The sequence below is a fragment of the Corvus brachyrhynchos genome, unplaced genomic scaffold (genome assembly GCF_000691975.1).
Source record: "Corvus brachyrhynchos isolate BGI_N302 unplaced genomic scaffold, ASM69197v1 scaffold126, whole genome shotgun sequence".
Taxonomy (NCBI): domain Eukaryota; kingdom Metazoa; phylum Chordata; class Aves; order Passeriformes; family Corvidae; genus Corvus; species Corvus brachyrhynchos.
The window spans coordinates 676,268-691,822 of NW_008239283.1; the positions used below are offsets into that span (position 1 = coordinate 676,268).

At 40.5% G+C, this 15,555-nt stretch overlaps 1 long non-coding RNA gene across 1 annotated transcript in view; it reads right to left on the minus strand.

Moving 5' to 3' along the window:
* The window catches only part of LOC108448155, a 140,902-nt gene that overhangs the window by 68,048 nt on the left and 57,299 nt on the right, over nucleotides 1–15,555 (minus strand). The window contains exons 8-9 of the long non-coding RNA XR_001863947.1: nucleotides 11,974–12,054; nucleotides 7,625–7,793 (exon numbers count right to left, since the gene is read on the minus strand). This is a non-coding gene — a long non-coding RNA (uncharacterized LOC108448155). The remainder of the gene's footprint in view (nucleotides 1–7,624; nucleotides 7,794–11,973; nucleotides 12,055–15,555) is intronic.

Below are 15,555 nucleotides of genomic sequence, written 5' to 3' on the forward strand. Positions count from 1 at the left end.
AGGAATGTCAGTACAAGCTGGTAGCTGGGTTGAGGTACTGCAATTTTATCTCACCTGAACACGAGGTGGTCCCAGCTCTGCCCAACCCTCTGGCAGTCCTGTGTCTGTGAAGCAAATGCTGGTTTTCCCCTCAATCCTTCCATTTCTAAACCTCTCATTTCCACAACCCCAGCCAGCAATGAGCAGTGCTCAAATCAGGTGTGCAGAGCCCAGGGAAGTGGCCTTGACATGGGCCAGGGTGAGGAGGGCAGCCTTCACTTAATAGTGGGACAGCTACAAAAACCTGATGCTTCACACTTTACACTGTGATGTGAAGCAGATGTCCAAGTCCTCGCTGTTAGAAAGGACAGATTAAAAAAAAACAAAACAAAACAAAAACAAACAGTGGATAAATGCTACAAATTGAGGTAGGGTCAGCTCTGCAATGTAGGACATTAGGCTAGACAGAGGCAGAAATAATTTTCTTGCAGATTAGAAGCAGATAAATGAGAGAGAGAAAGAAGGAAAGCATGCAGTACAGAAAGGAAGATAAGAAAGAAGCTGTTCATCTTATGTATGGGAACCAACTGCTGCATATGTATTTCCTATGCAGTTTTAGTAACTATCCCCAAGATGTTAATCTGAAACACTTTGCAGGAAGTGGACCATCTATTTAATTTAAAATGTTGCTTGGAACACTGCAGGATTTTCAGATAATTCAGTTAAAGCACTGGACACTCAATCTGCGCAGCAAAAACGCTACGGCCAGGATTTTGAATTTCACACATAGACGTAGATGTCTTACTTAGGAAGAAATGCACTTAAGCATTCAAGTTCAGTCATTTATGCTTGCACTGAAGCATTTTTTCTAAGATAGCTGTTTACTGACAACATCAAGTATAAATTACACATGCATGACTGAGGACATACAGTCATCCACCACAGTTAGTGAGGGTGGGCACACACTAAGCCCAAAAATAGAGGGTATTTCCAATGGAATTAATAGAAAAATAAACAACCTGTAAACTAAGGTGAATTCTTGTTCATAAATTAACACCGAATTGCCCAGTGGGAAATGTAACGTGCAGTTTTCACACATGCCAGAAGTTTGCTGGTGGTTGTGCCCATTAAAGGTGAAGGCTGTGTTACCAACAAGCACGTTTTCATCTGACCTTAGACTCAGAAATAACAGTAAAAATCAAACACAAACAGTTATTTTCTTCCTTTTGGGATTTGGCACATGTGCTATAACAGACATAGATGGAAACTTCTAAAATAAATTAAAGAATGTACTTGTCAGTTTATTAATCAAAGTTTACCTGCTTCACATTACACGGAGACAAATTAAACAAGCTACCACGGTACTCAGAAAACATCTGCTAACAAAGTCAGAAGTAATGATAAACAAACTTGAGTTCCCTTTGTGGTTGATTTCCATCCAGCTGCATTTAATTATAAAAGAGCTATCAAAGAAAGCTCCCCATTAGCAGCTAATTCAGAATGACTTCAGAAGAAAATCCCAGAGCCTCCAGTGATATCTCTCCAACAACTTTCTCATCTCTGCAAGTGATTGAGAAGAGCTGAATTAGACCAGTTTAGTGATCAGTCCTCCCACTAACTGCCAGAGTAGAATGAAGATGATATATCTTTTCAGTACCTGTGATTGCCTGTTTTCAAAGTAGGACCTATAAGATGTAGCAGACTCTTCCTTGCAAGTAATCTCTGCCAAAAGCCTCGGTGCCAGCCAGAAATACAGAGATAACCCTGAAAATTGCTGTATGCATTTTCTAAAGCAGAGCAGCTGCTGATACCATGCAGAAAGGGAGAAAATTTGTCACTACAAGTTTTTTAATACAGTTTCTTTGACTTGGGTATTTTTCACAAAGAAATCGAAGATGTGGGCATTTATAAATATCTAATTCTGGTTTACAGCAATCAGGACTTTTTTTGTTGATGTAGCTAGAGATGCATATAGTCCCACACTCATGCTCTGAACCAGATGGCAACAACGTTATTATAGTTTTTATTATTTTTAAAAATAATTATAAATTAATAAAGTTGTTAAAATATAGCAGCCACTCAAAAAAAATTAAAAATAATGAAAAAAGCAAATACATCAGGGTTCCCCTATAACTCCTTAAATTGAGAAATTTTGGTAATTTCATAGATGGACAACCAAAGTCAAGTTAAAAAAGTGAAAGATTTTCAGTGCACCCAGATCTACTAGGAATTTTTATAAAATTCCATAAGGACCAGCTATAATCACACACCCCAAAAGAGCTCTGTGTACACAGTAATGCACGAGCAACTTGTAGCATATCACTATCAGAAGGTTTGGACAACAAGAAGACAAGTTTGATAAACCTTTGAAAGATTTTTCCTTTTTTTTGTTTTTTCCTGCCTTGTTCTTTTCCTACAAGACAGTAATGGGTGATTCTTCCCTGAAAGCTCACTGCTGCCTGGCCAGCAAGCAAATATGAAATCAAAAGCCCTGTGTGCCAGATCTGCACAGCTGTATTTGTGCTCCCGCAGCTCCCAGAGGAGCGCACACCACATGTCGGTTCCCTGACTTGGGGTGGGTTGGTGAGGTGTAAGTTAAAAGGGCAGCTGTACACTCCGGGAAATTTTCCAGATTCATTTTCTACCAATTGCTTTAACAACGCCACAAGCCACGCTGAGGAGGTTGGGATGCTGGGTAGCACAGGTAGGAAATAGAAAAAATTTCCTACAGCTTCTTCCTGATCCAGTCCCCAGGCTCTCTTGAAAAATCTGTGGGCTCTTTATAGAGGGTTTTTTTTTTTCCCTGCAAGAATAAAGGGGTTGGCTCTGATTGCTGCTATTCTAAGAGGTTAAGGGAATATTATATATCCACATGGTAATCAACCAAGGTTTCGTCTAACTGTTGCTCTTGATGTGGTTCTTCCAGACTCTTCCAGAAAAGAGTTTATTGATGTACCTGGCCTAGAAGTTGGAGAGCCAAAGGAAGAAAATGATAACACAGTTTAACAAACCCTTTGTTTACGTAAACATCCATCCACAATCTGTGTCTGGTGGGGTGAACATATGGCTTTAATTTTACCCTTGGCACATGGATCAAACAGTGTTGCCAATATCTATTGTTCTCCTCATAACAATATGCCTGGTGGTTTCAACATATCCTCTCCATTAGCTGGCTTCAGATCAAGCATTGCTGTGTATGTGCTTGTGTCTCCATAAAACTGGAATATGGATCTCTTTTTTGCCTTCTTTGTACCAAATGTGTAAGAAGGAACACAGTTGAGAATGGTGGTCAACTGTTCCCGTGAGTCATGAGAACAGCTCGCTTCGGAACGCGTGGCGGAGCAGGCACTGGGTGGGAAGGAAGGGTTGCATTGGATCTGAAAAACCATGGCCATGTAGCTCAGGCTTTTCAAAAACCAGAGGAAGTGGTGAGTCACAGATCCTTATCCCATTTTATCTGGCCTTTAGCAAACCTTTCTGGATTTGGTCCACCTCTGATCTACATGAGCCCTGCTCTGGAGCATGGACACACCACAGGTGGTTAGGAGAAGGGTGATTGGGGTTGCTTTTCCTTGTTGATTTTCCCTCTCTTTATTTTTTCGGTTTTATTTCCTTCCCACTTCTAGAGAAGGCCACAATAATGCTTTTTTTCTTTTAGAAATTTCCAGGTTCTACAGAGGCAGCACAGCAGATGAGATTGGGATCTGGGGAAGAAACCTCCAGTGGACTCCCCGAGCCAGGGTAGCTTGTCATCTCCATGCTAATCTTCTCAGCTCCTGTCTGGGCCTCTGGAGCACCAGCTCTGCTTTCTTATGCTTCCAGCAGCAATCAAACTTGACATTTCTCCTCTATATTGTGCTGTGTTTCAGCCTGTACTTCCAAATGTTTGATCCAAAATCCATTTCAGTCAGTAGAAGGAATTTATTGCCTGGAACATACTTTGGATCTGGCACCTTCTTTCCACCTGATCACTAATTCCTGATTTATATTCGATAAATCAGTGAGAAAACAGAGCTTTCTGATTTCTCTGGTGCCATTTCCACAATAATGGAGAAAATCTCACTGAAGAAACGTTATCACTGGTAAAAACAGAAATTATATCTGGGCCATTCAGGAAATTTACTTTGTTTAGTGGTTTCTTTCATTCATGACATCTTGTTTTCTAAGGCTGAAACATGATGTTGGAGAGGAAGTGGCTGGGAAGGGTTGATGGTGCCTCAACCATTTGTCCTACCTGGAGCAGAAGCTGCTGCCTTGGGAGGAGGTGCCCTGACACCCTTGGTTGCTCTGGGACCCTGCATGTAGCATAAAAAGATGAGTGAAATCTTGTGGGAGCACTGCAAGGAGGCAGCTCTGGGAGATAACACAGTGGTGATCAGCACCACCAAAAATAGGGCTCTGCAGGCCTTTTTTTTCCCATGCTCTCATGACACTCCTCCTCACTGGAAGTAGTAACTCTGAAAAGCCTCGGGGTTTATTCAGTGTTTCTGTTTTCTTCCTACTGCACTGCTTCTCACTTGCCTGTTTCCCCCCAATTTTGATGTTTTACCTTCTGAATATGCTGAATCCAAGCCCAGTGCTTTGAATGATTTCACTGACCCTGCCGTTCTGCATGCCAGCACAGATACATATCTTTTAGGTTTACTTTTATCTATGCTAATTTCACTTCCCCCTCACATTTGCAAGCAGAGAGCAACTGCACGGCTTCCTGTGCATCCCAGGCTACAATTTAAGGAGTTTAAGAAGAGTTAGGCTTGCTGCTGCTTGTGCTCTCATATATATTCAAGCACAGCTTTCGGTCTCCTCGCTACACATGTGCTTCAGCCTGTTCTCGACTGTCACAGTGATAACATTTCTATACAAACTCATTCATTAAGATTATCAGACTGTAATTATCTCTGCTGTGCAGAACGAATGCAGGTTTCCCCCTGTAATGGCATGGCAAGAGAAGGAGAAGAGGGGGTAGAAGAGCCCTCCTTTCATTTTTAGAATGACTGTTTTGCTCTGAAAGCCATGGCAGTTCTGCCATTACTGGAAAGCCTAAAAGTAACATCCAAGTCCTAACGCTTAGTGGCTGAACCCATCAAGAAGCAGAATCCTTCCCTGAATGAATCAGGCAGTCTCTATAATTTTGATATATATTTTTGTGTCAAACAAAATCTGGGGAATTCTTTCCCCTAAAAACACGTGTGGGAGGTGGGGACACTAGGAGTTAGCAGGAGAACAGAGTCCTGTATTATTCAAGCCTTATGTGGCAAAACCCCCAGTGCATTAATTTTGAAATTGTCTAATACCACAGATTTATTTATTATAGAATTAATTACCTTGCTTGAAGTAATTAATTACCTTACTTGAAGTGGCACTCATTGACACATGATATTTTGTCTAATTCTCTACTGTGCATAAAAATGCAATATATTGTAATATAAATTGTAGCTGTTACTGCTTTAAACACCAATTTAATCAAGGGGTTTGACAAATGTAACAATAGACTGATTACTTTTTTTGTCAGTATTTTATGTTAGGACTTTGTCAATTTTACTATCAGTTTGATTTCATTCTGAAATAGCAAGTTATCATAACAAAAGTACTCTTGTCCTAATCCATGCAGTTTAAAAAATGTTTAATCCTCCCTGGTCATTGCCACATTAGGCATAGAACAGAATTTAGGTTTAAATGCAGTGAAAATCGAGAGCACAGCTCAACACAAACACATGGGTCAAGCATCAGAGTTACTACAGGGTTATGTTTGACTTGGTTCTCCTATCTGTGTCCTGTGTACCCTCAGCAGCTGCTGGAGCTCTGTTTGGGATAAACTTGAGGTGTGGAAAGAGATTTCTAACCAGACATCCCTGGTGAACTCCAAAAAGTCCTGCTGGTGAGGGAGTTAAAGCAGTATTAAGCCAAACTGAAGCAAATGCTGGCATATAATTAACACAGCATTGTCAAAGAGAGCTCATGGTTTAATTTTAGTGGGGAAAATATGGTATCTCAGATACCATGATATGGGTGTTTGTTCACAGCCACTGTACCTGTCAACTATTATTATCCTGATGCTGCCGTGTTCCCTGAACTGTTCTGATATTTTAACAAGAAGAGAATTTTCTCTGATGTGCCATCTGTAAGGCACAGTTTACCAAAGGAAAAGTTTATCTCAAATTTTTAATAATTTTCTGTCAATTCCAATAAAATCAGATATATTTTTATAATACTTACAAAATAATAGCAAATGTGACTCACCACATGTGCCACTATTTCATATGATATTCTTCTTCTCCCACTGACTTTTCTTTCCAGCACAAAATGCAATTTAAATGTCAACTTAAACTAAAAAAGTTACATTCCTGGGGAGATTATTGGTATCTTGTACAATCTCAAATAATTCTACTTCTTTCTACTACTTTACCTGTTTTCTTCTATTTCAGTATCTCATTGTTCAGGTTCTAAAATTAATAAATGGTGGAAGGAATGAAATAATGCACAGTTTGTTTACATATAAATGACAGGACAAATCACAGAATTATGGAATGCTTTGGGTTGGAAGGGACATCAAAGCTCATCCAGTTCTTCCCCCTGCCATGGGCAGGGACACCTTCTACTATTCCAGGTTGCTCAAAGCCCCATCCAGCCTGGCCTTGGACACTTCCAGGGATCCAGGGGCAGCCACAGCTTCTCTGGAAAATTTGTTCCAGGGTCTCACAACCTAATTTCTTCATAATATCTAATCTAAATGGACAAAAGATATTGCAAATCAAGTGTATAGGCAGGACAGAGAATGTCCACACAGGAGCTGCAGGTCTGCTTTGTTCTGTCCAGAGATCCTGTGTTTGGGAAATTCATTCAGGATTTTGAGAATGTTTAAATTATTATATTTTGGATTTACCTGAGACTTTCAGGTTCCACAAGGAAAGCTGTCATCCATAAGCAAAGATATTTGCATTCTCCATGAGGTTTTCCATTGGGGAAGTACCACAGCCTGAGTTTTCCCTTCTGGGACATGGAACAGCAGACTTCTTCAGCTCAAGCTCACTGTCACATAGTCAGGAAACAGCAATGGCAACCAACTACCCCACCTTAATGCCAGAGTTCAAATCCCTTCCCTCACTGCTGAATTTATACACATTTTTCACTTCCATAAAAACATCTTAATTCATAATGCCGGAGAGTTGTCACGATCTTTCTTTCCTAGTGATTGCTTTTCCTCTGAAATGCCTAGGAAGACTGCTGAATGTCATCCTCGACTCCCTATAGTGTTGCACAACAGGCATGGGAAAGATGGAAAAAAAGTTTTGCTGACATCAGTTAGACGTCAACAAGTTTAGTGCTGAGGTTTAGCCCTAATCTCTGTGTATTAGTTTCTTAATTCCAACACTCCTAGTGCTCCCCAGTTTGTGAGAATACAGAATAAAGACTGGCAAAAGCAGCTCCTCCATTTTTTGAGTCACAGAAATAACCTGGACTGTTCCACTTCAGGAGAAATAAGGATTATGATGTCAAACAAACTGAGGACTCACTGCTGCCTGACTTAAAAAAAATGGAGATAGTTTAGTCTAAATGAAAATTAGAGGTTCAATATGTCAAAGACACCAAAGGCACCATGAAAGGTAGGAAGCAGGCTCTGATTCAAAATGAACTCTAAACTCACCTGGAATTGCCATGGGAAACAGTTGCTGGAAAAACCATCTGGAAAAATTCCTCCAAGAGGAGAGTTGTTGGTCAGCCTGCTTGGGCCCTTCATCCAGTCTGAATACAGAGTTTTCTTACAGGCACGAAAGGTTCAGCTGTGCCACAGATTTCCAGGGTCTTGATGGTATCTGCAGCAATGGATGAGACCTGCATCAAGAAATGTTCACCAGGAGATTTTTATACAATGATTTTCTAGTGAGATTATTGAAAACTGGGGTTAGAGTCAAGTTCTATATACTCACACTGACTTCAAGGGCCAGTTGCACATCTGAAAAACCACTCTTTCTTTCTTTTTCTGGAAATCTGTGCGTCACCCACCGTTCTCACCTAACTTCTGCAGCAAACAGGTGAGGACCTTGCTAGCTCCCAGCTTTGATTCTCGCCTGCAGTAAAACCCATCCTTTGCAGAGAATGGGGGATGATCCTTCAGGAAAAAAACCCCAGGCTTTAGGATGCATTTTATTACTCACTTTCTGACTCTCAGTTTAATAAAGACAGATATATTTAAGGTGTCTGAGTTCTGCCAAGAGGGAAGGTCTCCTGCAGCCCCTGTATATTCTAGAGTTTTTTAGGGTTGCTCTGCTCCATGGACAAATGAAGAGCACCTCATACTGCCTGTATTTACCCCTCAGAGGTGTTGGAGGCTGTAATTAATTACTGTTTGTAGAACCCATTGAGATTGTTAGAGAAAGGCACTAGAGAGTGAGTGGTATTATAAATTATTACACTTGAAAACGTTCAAACTCTTCAGCCTTCCACTGCTTGCCTTCACACAAACTTGAAGCATTTCCCTTTCTCCTCCTGGAATAAAATTTGCCCTCTTGACATGCACAAACCATTAGAGAGGCTGTGCTTACAAGCACCTAACAGTATTTTCTCAAGTTTATTTTGACATTGACTTTTAATCAACGTGACGATGATTGAAAAAGCCAGTCCAACATTTCACTAAAAAGGAATATTAAAAGTGCATTGATTGTGTCTGCAAAGATATGCAATTAAAAAGTATAAGTGCTGTTATTTAACACTTGACTTTACTTATTTTGAACTCTTGTGGCCCTGTTGTGTACATGGTTAAATGTGCAATGCTGTGTGTTTCAAGTAACTTGGCTGTAAGCAATTTTATATTTTAATGAAAATAATTACAGTTTGAGTAATATGAAGTGTATCTGAAGTATAACCCCTGATGCTACTTCCCCAGAATTAGCTGTGATATAAATTATCATAATTTATTATGGTGACTCTGTGCTTTATGTGTTTATAGGGGATCCTGGCTAGCAATGATGATTCTTAACTAACAAAGGATTGCATTTCAAAAGCAATTTTTTCTTGGATCTCCTCTGTAATTCTTCCCCAAAAGTGATATGATTTAACTGTGCTGCAGTATGTGCTATTGCAAAGATGGCATTATTGTGCTGTCATTTTGACAGCTTACTTTAATTTACACCATTTAATGGGTGAATACATTTTTTAAAAATCTGGTGTTATTCTTTCTTAATATACCATATGCCATCGATCCCACATGCACTTCTTTGCATAAGCACACCAAGTTACAGAGTGGTATAAAGCAACCTATGTGTCATGTACAACCTCTCCCTTGAGTGACACATCAGAAGCTCAGGTCCTCTCTGTTCTTCAAGGATTTCAGTGGATCCTGTGACATTTCTGAGCCTTGAGCTGAAATATGCTACATGATACGTGATGTCCCCACTGGCATCTGTCCACCTCAGAGATGGGCACTTTTCAGACACGGTGTACAAAAATAAATTTCTGAAAGTCATTTGCCTTGCTAAAAGCAGCAATATAGAAAGTGTAAAGACTGTTGTAATTACATTACTGCAAAGGCCAGTATCTGCAGCAGCTGGTTTCAATTCCTACCACTATTTTAAACTATTTGGTCAAACAAAATCTCTTCCAGCTCCTGACACATTTTGCCAGCTAATGGTAACTACTCATCAGCACGGGCAAAGGTTGGACAATCATTCCCTTTGTGTCCTTTTGGGGAGGGCAGCCTGATCATTCCTCTGTCTGAGGAATTTCAGGGTCACCTCCAAAGGAAGCAAAGAATGCAGGTGTTTGATCCAGGCCTGTCCACGCCTTTCCCATAAATGTACACCTCAGCTCAGCAAACATCAGTTCATTAGAGCTTTCCCATCCAGACTCCTGTACTTAAGCAACCTTCCAAAAGGATTCAGATACTCAGTCTACCAAGGCCAGGTGGGACCGGGCTTGGAGCAGCCCGGTCGGGTGGAAGGTGTCTCTGCCCATGGCAGGGATTGGAACAAGGTGAGCTTTAAGTTCCCTTCCAACCCAAACCATTCTATAATTATGTGATTCTACCCATGTTACAAAGTGATCAGAGGATGCCACTGGGAGCAATCCCTCCTCCTCAGGAGGATCTGCCACCCTGGGTTCATGTAGCGTGTGAAAGCATGTCCACAGCTCCCAGGTCACACCCGGCTTTCCTCTGCCTTGCTTGGTCCTGCCCACAAAAAACCTTTTGTCAATTTGCTCAGCAGAGCCTGCAATCCTGGCCCAGGAATAATCTCTGAAGGCTTCAGAAAATGTGCTGTGGGACGTTATCTCAGTAGAGGAAAATTTCGTTTGGGAAGCAGCCCAATTTAAGAAAACAATTTCATGACAGCGTGGAAAGCAAGCTGATGATACTCCAAGAACTTAACTTTATTTGGTAGACTTTTGTCCGCTTTCCAAGGACACCTAAGAGTTAAATAATTTAAGACTATAACAAAAACAACAAAAAAAAGATATCTCAGTCATTCCATTTTCCTGTTACAAATATTATTTTTGGACAGAAATTCTGCAAACAAAAGTTCAAGATGAGCTAAAGATTTTAAGCAGGAGGTATCCAAGGCTGAAAAGGATTTTGTTGACATGAACTGAAGAAATACAAGATACCTTTATACTTACTTAGCTCTTTGATGTTATACATGATACCCAGTATGGCATTACAACCAACTGTACATGTCATAAAAATACACAGATTCCATGTGGAGTGAACCTGCAGAGAATTAATCCCTCTGCCAAGGTGTATCCTGAAACGTATTATGCCACCCTTGCTTCAAACTCCAGTTTACGCATTCCCTGCAACTCGTGTGACCAGAAACATTAAAACACCCCAGCACAAACATGAAAAACTATAATTTTAAGTTCCATCCCACTGAATGATGGGATTTGAAATGAGAAATCACATTAAATATTTAGAAAATTGTGTGCTTTTTAATAAATGTCAGCTATTGTGGAAAAAAAAATATGTAATTCACCTTTTTTTTTCCACGCTAAGACAAGACAGTAGAGTTTGGGTCTGGAGCACAAGTCTGATGAGGAGTGGCTGAGGGAGCTGTTTAGGCTGCAGAAAAGGAAGCTCAGGGGAGACATCTATAACTCTCTACAATTCTGTGAAAGAAGATTTTGGTGAGGTGGGCTCAGTTTCTTCTCCAAGGTAGCAAGGGACAGGACAAAACAGCCTCAAATTGCACCAGGTGAGGTTTAGGTTAGATATTAGGAAAATGTTTTTCATGGGAATGGTTGACAAGTATTGGAACAGGATTTCCAGGGAAGTGTTGGAATCACCATCCTTGTAGTTTTCAAAAATAGTGTGGATATTGCCCTAGGGGACATGATTAATGGAAAACATGGTGGTAGTGCTGGGCTGACGATTGGACTCAAGGATCTTAAAGGTCTTTTCCAGCCTTAGTGATTCCACAATTTCAACTGTGTCTCACCTAAAAAAACTGCTGGGAATTTTATGTTCCCAGAAATGAGCTATTTGTACATAACAGAGCAGCAGATGCTGACAACTGACACACACTTCCTGCACCTACTGAAAACTACCAACATCTTAAATTATCTCCAGGTGCTGTGAAAAAGCTGCAGACCCCTGGACAGCCAGTCAGAAAATGAACACAAATGTGATTTCTTGGGGTTTTTATGCATTTGCTTGAATGACCACTTCAGGTAGAAAAATATCAGAGTGAAACAGTAAATAAAATGCAGCCAATATTATGCTTTAGGAAGGGACTTTCATTCATAACAGGTTTTTTTACTCATTTGCTGTTTGCAGAAGTTGTCTCTGAGGCAGGATTTGCATTGGGCTTTGCTGCAGGAGTAGAGAAGTTGCATATTTTAAATCTGTAGCAGAAATCCTACAGAGTAGAAGGGGCAACGAACACCAACTCCTTCTCCCTCCAGTGCGAAAGGAGCAATGAGAAATTTTACAAGTTGGACACATGGCCCTTTGACCCGTGTGATACTGGATAACCCTCTGCAGTGTCAAGCAATGGATCATCTTACCTGCTGCTGCAAACCAGACTTCCTTATGTGCTTGGAAAGGACACTTCCCATGTCTGAGACAGAATTCCTGTCCTGCTTCACCTGTGGAAGAAAATCATAACAAAACTAAACCCACAAACAAACAAACCCCACAAAAAAAACCAAACCAAACCAAAACCAAACAGATAAACAACAAAAAAACCAAAACCAAACCAAAAAACAGAACAAAGAGAAACTTTATAGAAACTTGAACTCAACCCCCAACATATTTCCCAAACCAGCCTTGACAAAGTACATTTCTTGTTACATCCACCCCACTTTTCAGGGTGGAAACGGAGCTCTGGAAAAATGCAGCAGAACTGAGAGGCCCTGATTGAAAGGAGAGTTTCTGGGCACTGAGAAAAGCATTGCAGCAGATTGGTGCTGTATTATTTGTTTCTGGTGGATTTAGTTGGTCAGCCCTCTTCCTCCTTCCATGCAACACATGATCTATAGCACACACATATGGTCACCAGCATAGAGGCAGCAAATGCCAGATCAGATAGAAAAAGACTAAATTTAAGAGGTTATAAATGTCTTTTCATAATAGTATATATTCAATACTGTCGCTAAAGTAAGAGTCCAAAGATAATATGAACACTTTTCTCCTCTTTTATGTGATCTTAAGAAAATAATTTCAGTTCTACATAGTAATGACTTTGCTACATTGTTAAAAGGTGATTAAACAGGCGAAACAATTTTCATTTTGAATCTCTAGGGAGAACCATTGCCCTAGTGAAAATAAGTCAAAAATTTTTTTTCCTGCCATGAGGTCATAAAAAGGTGAAATATTTTCAGTGGGAAGGAGGACAGGGATGTTGTTGGTACAACACATCCCGAGTGTCACACTGAGGGGGAGATGGAGGCCTTGTGAAATCAGTTCTGTGTCACCTCTCCAGCTGTGTCCAGCCCCCTCTTTGCAGTTCTAAACACAAATCCAGCTTTATGTATCTGCAAAAACCCTGCCACAGAAACATTTTCTTCAAAGAGATGCTGAGATTTGTTTTATCAGATAATGCTGCAACCCTGTCTAACATGGCACACGAAGAAAGAGAAACTTCCCTAAAAACATTCCAACCTCCTCTTTGTGCCACCCACACGTGCAGTCATGACTGAAAGACAGAGTGAATCTCATGCACTGCAGAGCCTCTCTGCCCTTCGTGCTGGAGCCTGGGCAGGAATCACCCTGGGAGCCACAGCCAGGCTACCAAAGGCAGAGCAGGACTTCCCCGAGGCCTCCCTTCCCTCCTCAGCACAGAGCTTGGCACTCCCAGCGCTCTTTGGGGGTTCATCACAATAAAAACCTGGCCACAAGACCTAGAATCAAAGGCACCGAGCTACAAACCCTGCTGAAAGTCTGGCACTTTGCTGAATTGTCGAAATACTTCTGGTCAAAATATGGCCATAATCACTAAAATATGCAAACGCCTTTCATAATCAGCAGTATTTGCTCACGTGAATAATTTTATTGACTTTGGTCACAGGAAATGCTAATTTTGTGTGACACTGGGAAGGACTTCTAAGACCTAGAAGACAACAATGGCATAAATATTGCAAAGACAGAGCTATCTAAGACTGTATCACTACAGCTTCAGTGGATGCAAAGCAGAGGCAGTGCTAGTTCTGCAAATACTTCTGCATCACCTCATCAGTGTGTGGGAGCAAGACGTTGACTTGTATCCCCTGGAATATACATAGAAACAAAAAGATGGTAGACAGAAAGATGGAGATTTTATTGTAGGTGATCTTTAAGGTCCTTCCCAACTCAAAATTTTCTATGATAGGAACATATTTGTGAAGCACAAAACAGTGACTCAGTGCCTGAGAAAGGATAGACAAAATCATTGCTTTATGGGTGTTGTTTTTGTTCAGTCTCAAAAAACAGTTGCACAGTTGAGACACTCAACATCTGAGTTCCAAAAGGAGTGCTCCTCATTAAGGGATCAGCTCTATGATAAATCAGCTAATGGACCAGGGTGCCATCAGCTGATGGCAGGTATACTTCAAGACAAACCTCTGCTCCAGCACATTTATAAAGCTTTTTCAAACAGGGTCCTGGGTCAGACCAGACATAGCAGTCTTACAATATTTTCTTTAAGTATTGCCCAGCCTTGGAAATGCAGCTGAACGTCTTGGATTCTTCTCATAAAGTGAAAAGGGCCATGTGTCTTGTAAAGACAAGCCCCAAGGGAACTGAGGTAAAGTATTTTTGTAGCCTTAACACAAATTTTCCTTGTGTTTATGACTTCATTATTTTAGTGGGTGTGTTATTTCAGTGGGTTTTTCAGCTACTTATTTTCTATCTTCTTTATGGTTCTCTTTTTTTTTCTGTCTACTTTAAATAAGGAAAATGGACTCAACAGATGATGCAGAGGTCTTTACAGCAGAGCTACCGTTTTTCGTTCCTGTTTCCTGAACCTCGAAGAATCATGTGCTTAAGATGCTCAAAGAATATTTTTGTAACACAATATTAAAGTTACTGTTGATGTCTGGTCAGTGTAAAAGCTCCCCATATGAGAAGAGGTGAAAATTTTAGGCATCTATCTTCTGTTAAGCGTAGTGAAAGAGTTAAGACAAAATGAATTAAGGGAACACAACTGACAGCAGAAAAATTGTTTCTGATTAGCAGGAAAACCCAGGATTAGGATGTGGTTACTCTGTAATTGCAAAATCTGATCTTCAGTAATATCTGGTGGGGTTTTAGGGAAAAATGCAGCAAAAGGACTGAAAACTAATACTAAGCTCATTTAAGGTGAATTAATCCAAAATACTCGTCTCCGTACCTATGAGGTTCCTATGAGGTTCCCCCTACATTGGGAGAGCCTTACCTCTGCAAAAAGCTGTTGGGATTGGTAGGACAGATGTGTGTAGCACATCTGTCTGGCCTGGGCAGAGTGGTTATCACAAAAGTACCTTTTTTCTTGGAGCAGCTTCAGCCAAAATGCACAGAGACAGCAGCTACTGATCAAGCAGAGTTAACCAATGACCCGTCCAAATTGCCGGTTTATTAATTATCACTTCTACTTTACCTAATGTCAACTCACTTGCCATATCTGCTTTGCTGGTAGCTTGTTTGCCCAATTAGCAGTAATTTGCATTTTAACTGAGCCTGTAAGTTCCCTGTAAAGTCTGTGCTTGGGGACTCCAGTGATCACCAAGTTGCTGGTCAAAGTTTTGATAAGAAGTAATGCTTGAGTAAATCCTACAAGCCAACACCCTAAGGCAAAGTAATTTCATGGTAGGGATGGCTGAGTGAAATAATAGCAAGCATGGAGCTTTTCTCAAATCCAGAGCCAAATCTCTTACAAGACATGAAGTTCTCATTTTTCTTTTTTTAATTTGTCATAGACTTTTGTCTTGAAAAATAAAATGCAAACCAAAATATCAAGACAAAAATCTATTCTTGGATTTATGGCATGAGAAAATCCAGGAAGGAAAGGAGACCTCAGGAGAAAAGCCCATTTTCACATTTTTACACAGCTTTCTAAGCATTCATAGTGGCAGAAAAAGGTACATATAGCTAAAAAACCAAAAAGAACAGAAACATGGGGAGTCACTTTCCCT